We start from the raw sequence: 11002 nt of genomic DNA on the forward strand, positions 1-11002 counted from the left end.
TACCACGAGAGCGATTCGAAATCATAAGGATCCGTCTGCTCTGCTCTCTATAGCTCTCGTGAATGTCATACAACGATTGACCTGCACAGTGCAAACAGACAAAACCTGGATATTGTAGGCAATATAGAAATCCTGGCAAGGACGCGTCCCGTAAAAATGGCCCGTATAGTCACCCTATTTTTAAAGCATAAATCTAACAAAATTTAGCTATGTTTACATTTCAAACAAGAAAAAGTAATTAACAGGTATGTTAAGATAAATATTCTAAAAATAAAAATATTTTAAAAAGTATATTTATCTTGTTTTAACAATGTTTAGATATTTCTACTGGGAAAAAAAAAGACAAATACTGAGGAAAATGATTAAGTGGTGCTTTAAAATGCATAGTCAGTGCAGTCAGGTCTAGCTAAATGTCTGGCCTATGTGCAGAACGGTCTGGTATGTATCCAGTCATTAACGTCATCATACAATCTGATAAGAAACGATCTTAAAGTAGTAAATCATACAGTGTACAGCTCAGATTAACATTAGGACAGTTCATGTTGTGTATTGTCCAGTGCAAACTCTTCTCATTCCCCATTTTGTCATGTTTTCCTCAAGTTCGGGCTCTTCTGGAAGTGTGGTGAGATCTTGTATGACTACCTGCGGAGTTGGCATGGTGACAGGCATGGGCATTGCGACTGGCACTGCCCCTCGGGAACTTTGTGGCACTGTGTCCCTCTGTAGTTCCGGAGCGAGAGCGGGTGTTGACGCCTCCTGCAGGTGTCTCCGGTACTGCACAAAGCTGCATGTTTTCAGGACAATGGCGAGGGCGTTCTTACCCATGAGTATTCCAGAAACTCGGATGTCCCTATAAAACACCATATTTCCTCCTCGTATAAAAATTGTAATAAAGTTGATGGTGACCAGACTCAGAATGGGATACAACAACATCTTGTGCGGCACAATGTTCACACCTTGCATGCTAATTTCACTTAATGACACACACGGCAGTATCAGAAGTAGTATGTAGCAGTAGAAAAAAGTAAGGCCCTCCACCCATAGAGGGAGCCCTTTTCTTTGAGGCTCCCATAGGCTTGCCTGAATGTCCAAAATGTCCAGAAGATCCACCACAACCCAAAAACAGCCGACTCCTCAACTCCTGCCCTCTTCTTGAGCGGACGAACGTATTCCATGTGATCGATGGCTGCCAGTGTAATGTAAAGTCCCGGGGACAAAACACAGAAAGCAGCACTGTCAAAGCTTTGCCAGGTAGAGTGTCCGCTCTCCCGCCTTCTGCCTTGTAGTTCTGGTAAACAAAGTATATACCTTGATCTCTAGCACAAAGACATAGAAGAACCACAGGATCATGGCGTAGCCACGTTTAGCAGTTCGTACCTCGGCACCGACCCATAATGCAATGTACCGCAGCACAATGAGGAAGCACACGTCCCCTACCATGACCATGATGCAGACACCCACCTTCCGTGGACCTTGATTCTGCTCCACAAGGTAGGCATCCAGCAGCGCCATGCTGCTCATGATAAGCACACATGAAAGGCAAATGTGTGGCTTGTTGGAAGGGGGCGGTGGGACCATGTTGATTATGAGTGACAAGAAAAAAAATGATGGGTGGTTGAATGTTTAATCAAACTGAGTTTTGTAGACCCATACAAGTTGCCTTAACTGTTCATCCCAAAGGCACAGCAGTCCTGGAAACAGTGGTTAATATAAATCTGCTTAAAAGCACAGCACCTGTTCCTCAAATGAGGCGTGATGGGAGGAAGAGATAATGAGTAAGCAAGGAAAAAATATCAAGAATGAGCCACACTTGCTGTTTCTAAATTCAGCCAGAAGCAAACAACCTTATGCACAGGATGTTCTTCTCGGTACCACAAAGGCAAACCTGATATCGCTGTCAGTCATTAGTCCTCTCGCCTTAACTCACTCCCACAGTTCTCTGAGTGAACGTAGGCAACCTATGCATACTGATCACAGCCGCTTCGGTTTTTTCATTAATCGTTAATTTGCATCATTCACAGCCAGAGTCGTAAATATTTCAGTTCTTCCCGTCTGTAAGCACAACACCAGCTCTTATTTTCCAAAAAAGACTCTCACAGCTCCAAAAGCAAGAGGGGAAGACGAAATAAGCCGCATGCTCTGAAAGAGTGGGTCAGGAAATGATCGGCTGTGATAAATTTTCTCATTTTATGCCAGAAGTGAATGATCGTTCCCAGCACTACTCCTCAGAGCGACTACAGCTGACGTGCTTCTCCTATGAGGTTCATCATTCCAGATTGCACGGAATAGTAAGTCTGCATGTGGTTTATGTATGGATGTTTTTCGCAGAAAAATTGCAGCAGAAGATGTCTTTGAAGCCCCGAAGTCTCAAATCCGATCCAATCCTCAGATCTCTCCCTCCCACAAAAATCGATGTGGGTTTTGTAAGGTAAAGTATTTGAAAGTAAGTTTATCTATAAGAAAATAACCTCTTTTCTGAAGGATTAAAAACACGGCACTCCTCCACAGTCCTGTGCCTCCTGTGGATTAAAATCACTTTATTCTCATCTCCTTCCCAGTATCGACGCCAAAGAGCTCAATAAGTTTCCACTTGCCCTCACCTCCAAAATCTCTGCAGCAGTAATCTCAGTCTTCCCTCTTTCATCCTCTCAAACTATAGAGCAACGTGCTGTGCGCAGCCTGTGGCTCCTCAACATATTCTGGTTAGATTTCACCCTCCTCCTGCTGTTTTTCTCTTCTCTCCTCCCTCTCTCTGCTCCATCCTCCACTTATGCGCAGTCAGGCGTTGGGTGTCAAAGAGGAACGCTCAGCAACAGCTACACATAAGTCAACGTGAAGCTTTCATTTGATCAGAGCTACGCTGTCACAACTATACCAAGGGTCTACAAACAGTAGCTCTCTTAGGGATTCCCTCTATCAGGCCTTCAGTTCCTCAGGAGGTTCTGCTTCAAATCGTGAGTTGTGCAGTGGTCCAGGGGTTTTTTTGATCTGACAGAGGAAATCTCAGAGAGACCTGTGACTGAAACAAGAGAGTGAGTAAAGGTTTTCACAATGCAGGAGTAACCACTGAGAGCACCAGGACAAAGATGGTTGGTCTAGATGGTAACCTCATTTGTAAAAAGCTCTTATATTATTACAAATTAATAATAATACCTATTCTATTTTAATATATTTTTAAATGTAATTTATTCCTGTGATGGGAAAGCTGAATTGTCAGTCTTCAGTGTCACATGATCCTTCAGAAGTCATCATCTAGTATGCTAATTGCTGCTCAAGAAACATTTATTATTATTCTCAGTGTTGAAAACAGTTGTGCTGCTTATTTTTTTTTTTTTGTGGAAACCATAATACATTTTTGCCAAGTTTCTTTAAAAAAGTTCAAAAGAATAGCATTTTTTTTTAAACATTAAAGATTTTTTTACATATATATATGATTAATATATATATATATATATATATATATATATATATATATAATCTATTTCTGTAACGCTTACAAATGTATTTACTGTCACTTTTCAAATTATTTACAGTCACTTTTCAGTTATCAGTTTATGTCCTTTTGCAGAAATACAATATGAAATATTGTTTAAAATATTGAATTAAAATTATTAGTAAAATGCAAATTTAAATTAATTAAAGCGTTAATAGTAAAATATTATAAATATTAATACAATATCATCTTCTACCAAAACTAAAGTTCTAAATGTTTAATTGTCTGTCTCACAGTGAAATATATACTGCACAATAAATGCTTTGCAATGTAAGTATTCTAACATACTAGGTTCAGTAGATATATCAGTGAATGATTTATAATAGGCTATATATGAATAAATTTAGAATATATATACTGTAGGTTCTTTAAATGTCAACATGAAACTTTTGGAATGAGTATTTAACTAGCAAAGTACAGCTAAAATGTGTCTGACAGAAATGATGCTTAAAATACAGCTTTTCAGATCATGTAGTTTTTCAGAGCTTTCAATATACATATGTTGATGCATTACTGGGGAAGGTCTCCAGAGTGACGAGGAAACTTAATACAAAATATTAAAAAATAGGAAAAATAGGTAAAAATTGTTTTTGATTCCAGGGCTGGGGTCAAAGCTTTCATTTATGAACTAAAGAGGAAGAACAAAGATTTCTGATAGCGATACAATCATAAAATGAGAACAAAATGAAAGTTTAACTAGCAAAAGATCTACCTGCACATTTAAACTTCACTGAAGTAAACCTGAACTGCAAAATTACAGTTGTTTTACCACAAATTTGGAACCAAACAAAGCTTTTTATGGCTTTTAGTCCAAGTCTGTTATATTTTACCCCATCTTTATCCTTAAGCAGTCCTAAATGTTGACAAAATCAACTATATGCATTTAAAATTAACATTCTTACTGAAACCACATGCTGGGTATGACTGATTACATCAGCCATTATTCATAAACCTTCAAATCAAGTCACCACAATGATCGACAATGAATTAAAAATGCACAGAGACTTATAAAGCATATTACTTATAAATGTCCTCCCAACTTAGATTACCAGAGCATTAGACAGTCATGAATATTTGACAAGGATCCAGACCATTAGTTCCAACAACGAGAGGCCAATCTCTTGCCTTTGTTAATTGGATGTGTTTGATCACTTTCCCTGCCCCCTTCTGAAAAGCACCAGACATCAATCTAAATGTGCCACTGAGAGCTATTACAGTAGGCCGAATCGTTTGATAGATGGTAGTTTCTACCATCGATGTGTCAAAATATGCATCCATTCACAAGCGCCATGAGACAGTGACTCAGATGAGTACATGGCCATAAATGACCATTAATAAATGATTCAACAGAGTGAGATGAACTTAAGAAGAATCTGCATACTAATGTACTGCACACTGCTGTTTTTATTTTTGAAATAATATGTAAAACAGAACAGCATGCACTGATAAGCATTATAATCATTTGTATGTAGCATTGCATGTCAAAAAAGTGAGCATGTTGAATGCAGTTTTTTGAAAATATTTTGCATTGTAATCTAATTTTGTGTATCTTTTTGGTAGTTTACTTAAATCAGTTTTGGTAATGTTTCAATTTTGGTATTTTTTAAATTAAAGAAACATTAAAAATGTGGTTGCTGTTATTTGCGGTTAATTTGTGAGAATGTGTGCAATGCATTGTGGGATAAAGTACCCAGTGCAGTGTGCATAGTGGTTTATATAGTATAATATAGTATAATAGTATAGGATTATAGTATGCTTAACTTTTGGCTGTCTGAAAAAAATTAAGTTATATGCCATTTTGAAAATATCAAATGCACCAACTAGGGAATAAAATGGGCTGCGTCCAAACTTTTCATTTCGAAAGCACATTTGTCTCGTTTAATGAGCCACTTTAACACAAACTTGGCAAGGAGTACAAAATTATCCTCTGCTTAACCTGAGCAATTACAAGTTCCAAACTTGCCGCAGAATATACTGCACCCCATATCCTCAGCGTAACAAAATGAAACATACCCTTTATGTCTCTTAATTAAATCTGCTAGCTGTAACTGTAAGTGACGCTGAGCATGTTCTGTGTAGTGTAGAGAGGGATGTATAATTCCATTACTACATCATACGGGCAAATGCAGATGCAAACTGGGAGCATCTATAATCGTATTCGCTCAGAGAAGCAATAAACAGTGAAAGCAATATAACAAGTCCTCAGACCTCAGCAACATGCATTATACATGGGACCGGGATGCTGTAAGATGAAATACAGAAGTTTTCTGCCTTCTGCTGATGTGTTAATGTAAACTGTGTAAACCTTTCAAAGAGTTTGCTTACAGCAGGTCACTATTAAATAAATCTTGCACTGGTTAAGGCTTTAAACTTGGAATAAGAGGTGGTACTGCAGTAACCCACACAAACAATGCTTGGATCATTCCTGCTATGTAGTGCATTTTATGTTTCTATGATGGATAAAATATTAAACTCACAAATTTTAAAAACTGAAAGTAGATTCATTTTGACTTGTAACATAACACAAAAATATATTTTTCTTTTTATAATAAGAATGTTTCATATATACATATATATACATATCTCATAAAACCAATTTATCCATTTTTCATTGCTTTCAGTTTCCTATGCATTCTTTTGTAGAATATCTGACAAAACCTTCAGGACGTGACATAATTTTGGAGGGGAAACAACTACGTAAAAGTATTAGCAATGCATTTGCAAATGCAAATTGTGTCATGTTTTGTGGTAGTAGGTTTGCCTTTAAAAAAAAAAAAAATCAAAGCATGGTTAAAAAAATACAAAAATACAAATAATTCAAACTGTTGACACCCTTATGTAAACCGAATTCCTTAAGTGAATCAGCCACGAAAACAATACAGACAGCATGTGCAAATGAACAACAACCATTTCTTAGTGAATTGCTCTCACAGAGTTCAAAATGAAAGGAATGATTGTGTCTGCAGAAAATTATTGTTTTTTTCCCCCTTTGTGTGCACTGAGGAAACACTTATTTTCTTGAATGTGTTTTTGTGAGTAAGAGAGATCGGGCTCCAAGTGTTCATTTTTAGCAGTGGCCTACTTCTCTGTCACCATGAAGAATTGTCCTCGGGCATAAGACCTGTTCCTCGTACCTCTCTCCTTCCGTCTTCCCCTCTCTCTCTCTCTTTTTATCCCTCACCCCTTTTTTCTCTTTCCATGTGCCTCAAGTTTTCATCCAAATCCACAGAGCTATTCAGTAGAGGCTTGTTAAAGGAATATAGCTCATCCAAAAATCAGGAGTCGGTCATTATTTACTCACCCTCTATACCCTGCAGAGCTAAGGTATTTTTTAAGTGCCAGAGCTTTTTTTTAAGCAGAGCTAAGGTATTTTTTAAGAACTGATACACTGAAACTCTTGTCGACATGACAGTTGTCCAAAAAAAACCTAAGTCATGGTAGAATGAATAAATACTAGTACCTAATGTACATGCACTCAATAAAATACCAGAAAATAAACTCTTGACTTTGTGCACAATACAAATTTCCTTGTACATTTTAAAAATAATTACAAAGAAATGGCAAGTAACACCAAATTTTGAAGTAGAACGACTGAAATTGTATTTTCTTGTAAAGCATAATAATAACTTTGTTTTATTTACAACTTTGAAAAACCCTTTTTTTTACAGTTTATACTGAAGGCTAACTGAAAACTAGCTTTTCTGTCATTTCTAATCTGAATACCAATAAGAAAGTTAAACAAAGTGCAAAAGACCGATACTTACACAAGTTAAGAAAAATATATCATGTACACATGCGATGGAAGATCATAATGCATTTCTGCATTATTTAACATAACTTGATTGTGTGTATGTGTGTGTGAGCTGAGTGGGAGTTCGAGGTCTTTGGTTTCTGCCTGGGTAACTGCAGACGAAGATTGCAGACTATGTCGCCCTCAGGCAAATCGACTTTCATTTCAAACAAATGATTCACCCACAGTGGCAGCTTACTGTACAGTACCTCTCTCTCCGATAATAACTCGTCAACACATTCTGTCAGATTTATGGCTAGCAACTGCAAGTTAACATATTGGTTCATCTCATAAATTCCCAGCATGTTTATGAAGTCATTGTTGTTCCATACGAGAATGGGTCCATTTGCTGATAAGCATCGAAAAATGTCTGCAACATCTGATTAGAATTGCATAAGGCACTGGGAGCACATTTTGATAATTGTTGGTGTATATGTGTGCATGTCTTGCAGTTTTTTTCAGCATCTGAATTCACTATTGCTGCATTTTTAAAACATCATGTCAAACTGCATCTGTTTTTCACTGTATCTACGTCATTAATACGGTAAATAGTCTAAAAAAAAACTGAATCTATACAGAATCCCAAAGTGTAGCTACAATAGGATTTGAGGAATCGTTCATTTAACAAACGTTAAAAAACAATGACTGAGTGAGTCAAACACATTTAGCGCAAACAGTCCAACTTTCGAAAACAAATGACTGTAATATGTTGGTTATTTAAAGTGAATTACACACATGCAGAGAAACGAATCTAATATGTTTGTCGAATGAATTACTCGGTTCTTTTTATGGAATCATAAACATACAGCGCAAACAGTGTAGTCTGGTTTGTGAACAAATGACTCTAATGAATCGATTCTTTTTAGTGTAACCAGTGTATTATTCGGCTTGTGAACAAATGAATCTAATGAATTGTTGAGGTGTAGTGAATCAAATGCGTATAGCAGAACAAGTCACCGTTCCAAATGAATGACTCTAATGAGTCAATTCTTTTAGTGAATCAAACACACAACCAAGGAAGTCTGTTTGCCAAACGAATGACTCTAATGAGTTGGTCTTTTTTAGTGACTCAAACACATGCAGCGCAACCAGTGTAGTCAGTTTCACAGACAAATTCGTTTAATTGACTGATTATTTTTAGTGAATCAAACACATGTTGTTGATTAATATTAAAGCAAATTATTGGTTTATTGTTAATTTAGTGCACAATATGCTGCCCACATGGCCTGATAATATGGCCACGTTAAAATGCAGTTTATGCATTTCTAACAAATATGGAATAAAACAGGCATTAAAAGTATTTCAACTTTTTAAAAAGCACTTCAAGATTCCTGCGCTTTGTTCCATTTGAACACACACACACACACACACACACAAAAAAAATGCATTGTGTGTAAATTTGCATCATAAGCATATACAACCACAGCACAGTGTCAGCATAAATAGCATCCGAGTCTATGATTATTGCTCTGCAATTAAATGGAAAGCAATCACGTGGTTGTTGAGAACCATCACATCACAGGCAGTTTATTTTTAACGAGCCTTCTTGATTAATCGCAGTAGTTTCTAGAAATCTCTAGGAAGGCTGCCTCTGACCCACAAAAATTATTCCAACCCCCATCTTTTCCCGCGTTTTATGGTGCTCATATTAAAAAGTCATGAGAAGACTTGCTAAAAATGCATTCGGCCGCATCAAATTAGCCCAATTAATGTTGAAAGTTCAGGAGCATGCATGTGTCCCTGCATGCACCACTGCATTCTGTATTGCTTGTGTTCTCTCTTCCTCTAGACCCTGGTTGTAGCCCACCGCTAGGATTCAGGAGCGGTTAAAATAAATGTGCAGTGGCACCTAAAAGGTTTTGGACACATACTTAAAAATGCATTGCATAATTCAAAATCAAAACAAGTGGCATTTAATTTTAAAGCTAGTGTTAACATTTCACAAAGTCGTTTGTTTGGTTTAAAAGGGTAAAACAATAGATACCCTTGTGAAAAAGAAGTACACATAGTTTTAATAAGAGAATTTAAAAGAGAACTTAAATTAGGCTTTTTTAAAAGAATATACTTGAGTGTAAACTGAATTAAATGTTTCCAGACATTTCATTGCATGTTAATTGCAATTAAATGAAAATTAAATTGATATTTGTTGAACTTTAAAGTGCTTTTTGCCTTTTTAAAGGAATAGTTCACCAAAAAATTAAAATTTGCTTAATATGTACTCAACCTCAGGTCATCCAAGATGTAGATGAGTTTTGTTTCTTCAGAAATTTTAGCATTGCATCACTTGCCTACCGGTGAATCCTCTGCAGTGAATGGGTGCCGTCAGATCACAATAATCCACACGACTCCAGTCCATCAATTAACGTCGCGTGAAGCTAAAAGCTGGTTGTTTGTATAAAACAAATTCATCATTAAGATGCTTTTAACTTAAAACAGTTGCTTCTGGCTAAAATATGCGTCTGCTATCCATGATATTGCTTTCTCCAGTGAAAAGGTTGTCTAATCTGAATCAGGAGAGAAACATGCACAGATCTGTTCTTTCTAATATCTAGTCTTGGCCAGATTATAAGAGAGCATGGCATGTAGCCTTTGCAGAGCAGGAAATCCCATAATACTTTGAGATGAGCTGAGTGAAAAAACAAATCCAAGATGGTAGACAAGAAACTTACTTTATATAGAAACTTTTTTAAATACAGAAAACAGTTTTAAAATAGATTATTTTACCTATTATCTGTTCATCTGATGTGTATGTATGCTTATTAGAGTATTCTGTCATTAGCTTGGCAACATACTAACGGCAAACTCCATTGAAATCAAATATGTTTCTCTTTGCGGAATTGCTCGTGTAGAACATTTGAAACAGAGTTCAAACACATTTCGGACATGTTTTAGTTGTCAAATCTTTGTGAAGCCTGAGGGAAAACACAAACGATCATCTTGAGATCAAAAAATCACTGCAAAAAATGGCCCAGACAAGTCAGTTTTGAAAGGTCTTGCAACATTTGTTTACAAATGCCACTCATACATTTTTAACTAACTTAACTCTAAACCTCTGACTTCAGTGTCCAAATAACTTTTTGATCAAAATATGTCTCTTCTTCTGACATTTTGATAGACATTATATGCTACAAATGTTTTACTCGGTAACTGTTATTCAAAATAAAACAAAAAGAGATGTGTTTGTTGCAGGTAGAAGGAAAATGTGAAATTTATATATACAGTATAGAGAGAGAGAGAGAGAGAGAGAGAGAGAGAGATGTTTAACAACTGTTCATTAAATGCAATTATATACAGAAAAACAAAAATCACATGTGTGGGAATAGCATTAATCACACATATGTGATCATTGATAACATTTGCTCTAGTTGAATCTGGCTCATTAACTCTCCAGGGACAGAGAGCACAGAGGCCCAAACAGATGTTTACCAAAGCATGCTTTCGAAACTCTTTAACCTTTCCTATCCTCTGTACTTCAACTTCAAAGCTCGAAGGGGCAACCACCCACACATTTGCATATATTTGCATACCTGAAGGAGCATGTTAATTTGAGGCAGCTGTTGGCGTAAGTGAGTAAAATGAAGGAGAGGAGGGAGGACTTCAAGACCTGTTGCAGGAGACTAATGAAAGCCTGTTCCCCTGTCGAGGGATGAGAGACCACTTTGGATGGAAATTCGTAAAAAATTTTTTAGACGTGATTTAGTGGCAGCTTGCAGAAGTAC

General features: G+C 36.7%; 2 protein-coding genes and 1 pseudogene across 3 annotated transcripts in view; all 3 read right to left on the minus strand.

The window, feature by feature from the left end:
- LOC109047541 (protein phosphatase 1 regulatory subunit 29-like) overlaps window positions 1-11002 on the minus strand; it is a 905211-nt gene that overhangs the window by 182244 nt on the left and 711965 nt on the right. The gene's annotated exons all lie outside the window — the stretch shown is intronic.
- LOC109046565 (beta-1,3-N-acetylglucosaminyltransferase manic fringe) overlaps window positions 1-11002 on the minus strand; it is a 788629-nt gene that overhangs the window by 52482 nt on the left and 725145 nt on the right. The gene's annotated exons all lie outside the window — the stretch shown is intronic.
- LOC122134967 lies at window positions 538-1710 on the minus strand (annotated as a pseudogene).

The sequence above is a fragment of the Cyprinus carpio genome, chromosome A22, assembly GCF_018340385.1.
Source record: "Cyprinus carpio isolate SPL01 chromosome A22, ASM1834038v1, whole genome shotgun sequence".
Taxonomy (NCBI): Eukaryota; Metazoa; Chordata; class Actinopteri; order Cypriniformes; family Cyprinidae; genus Cyprinus; species Cyprinus carpio.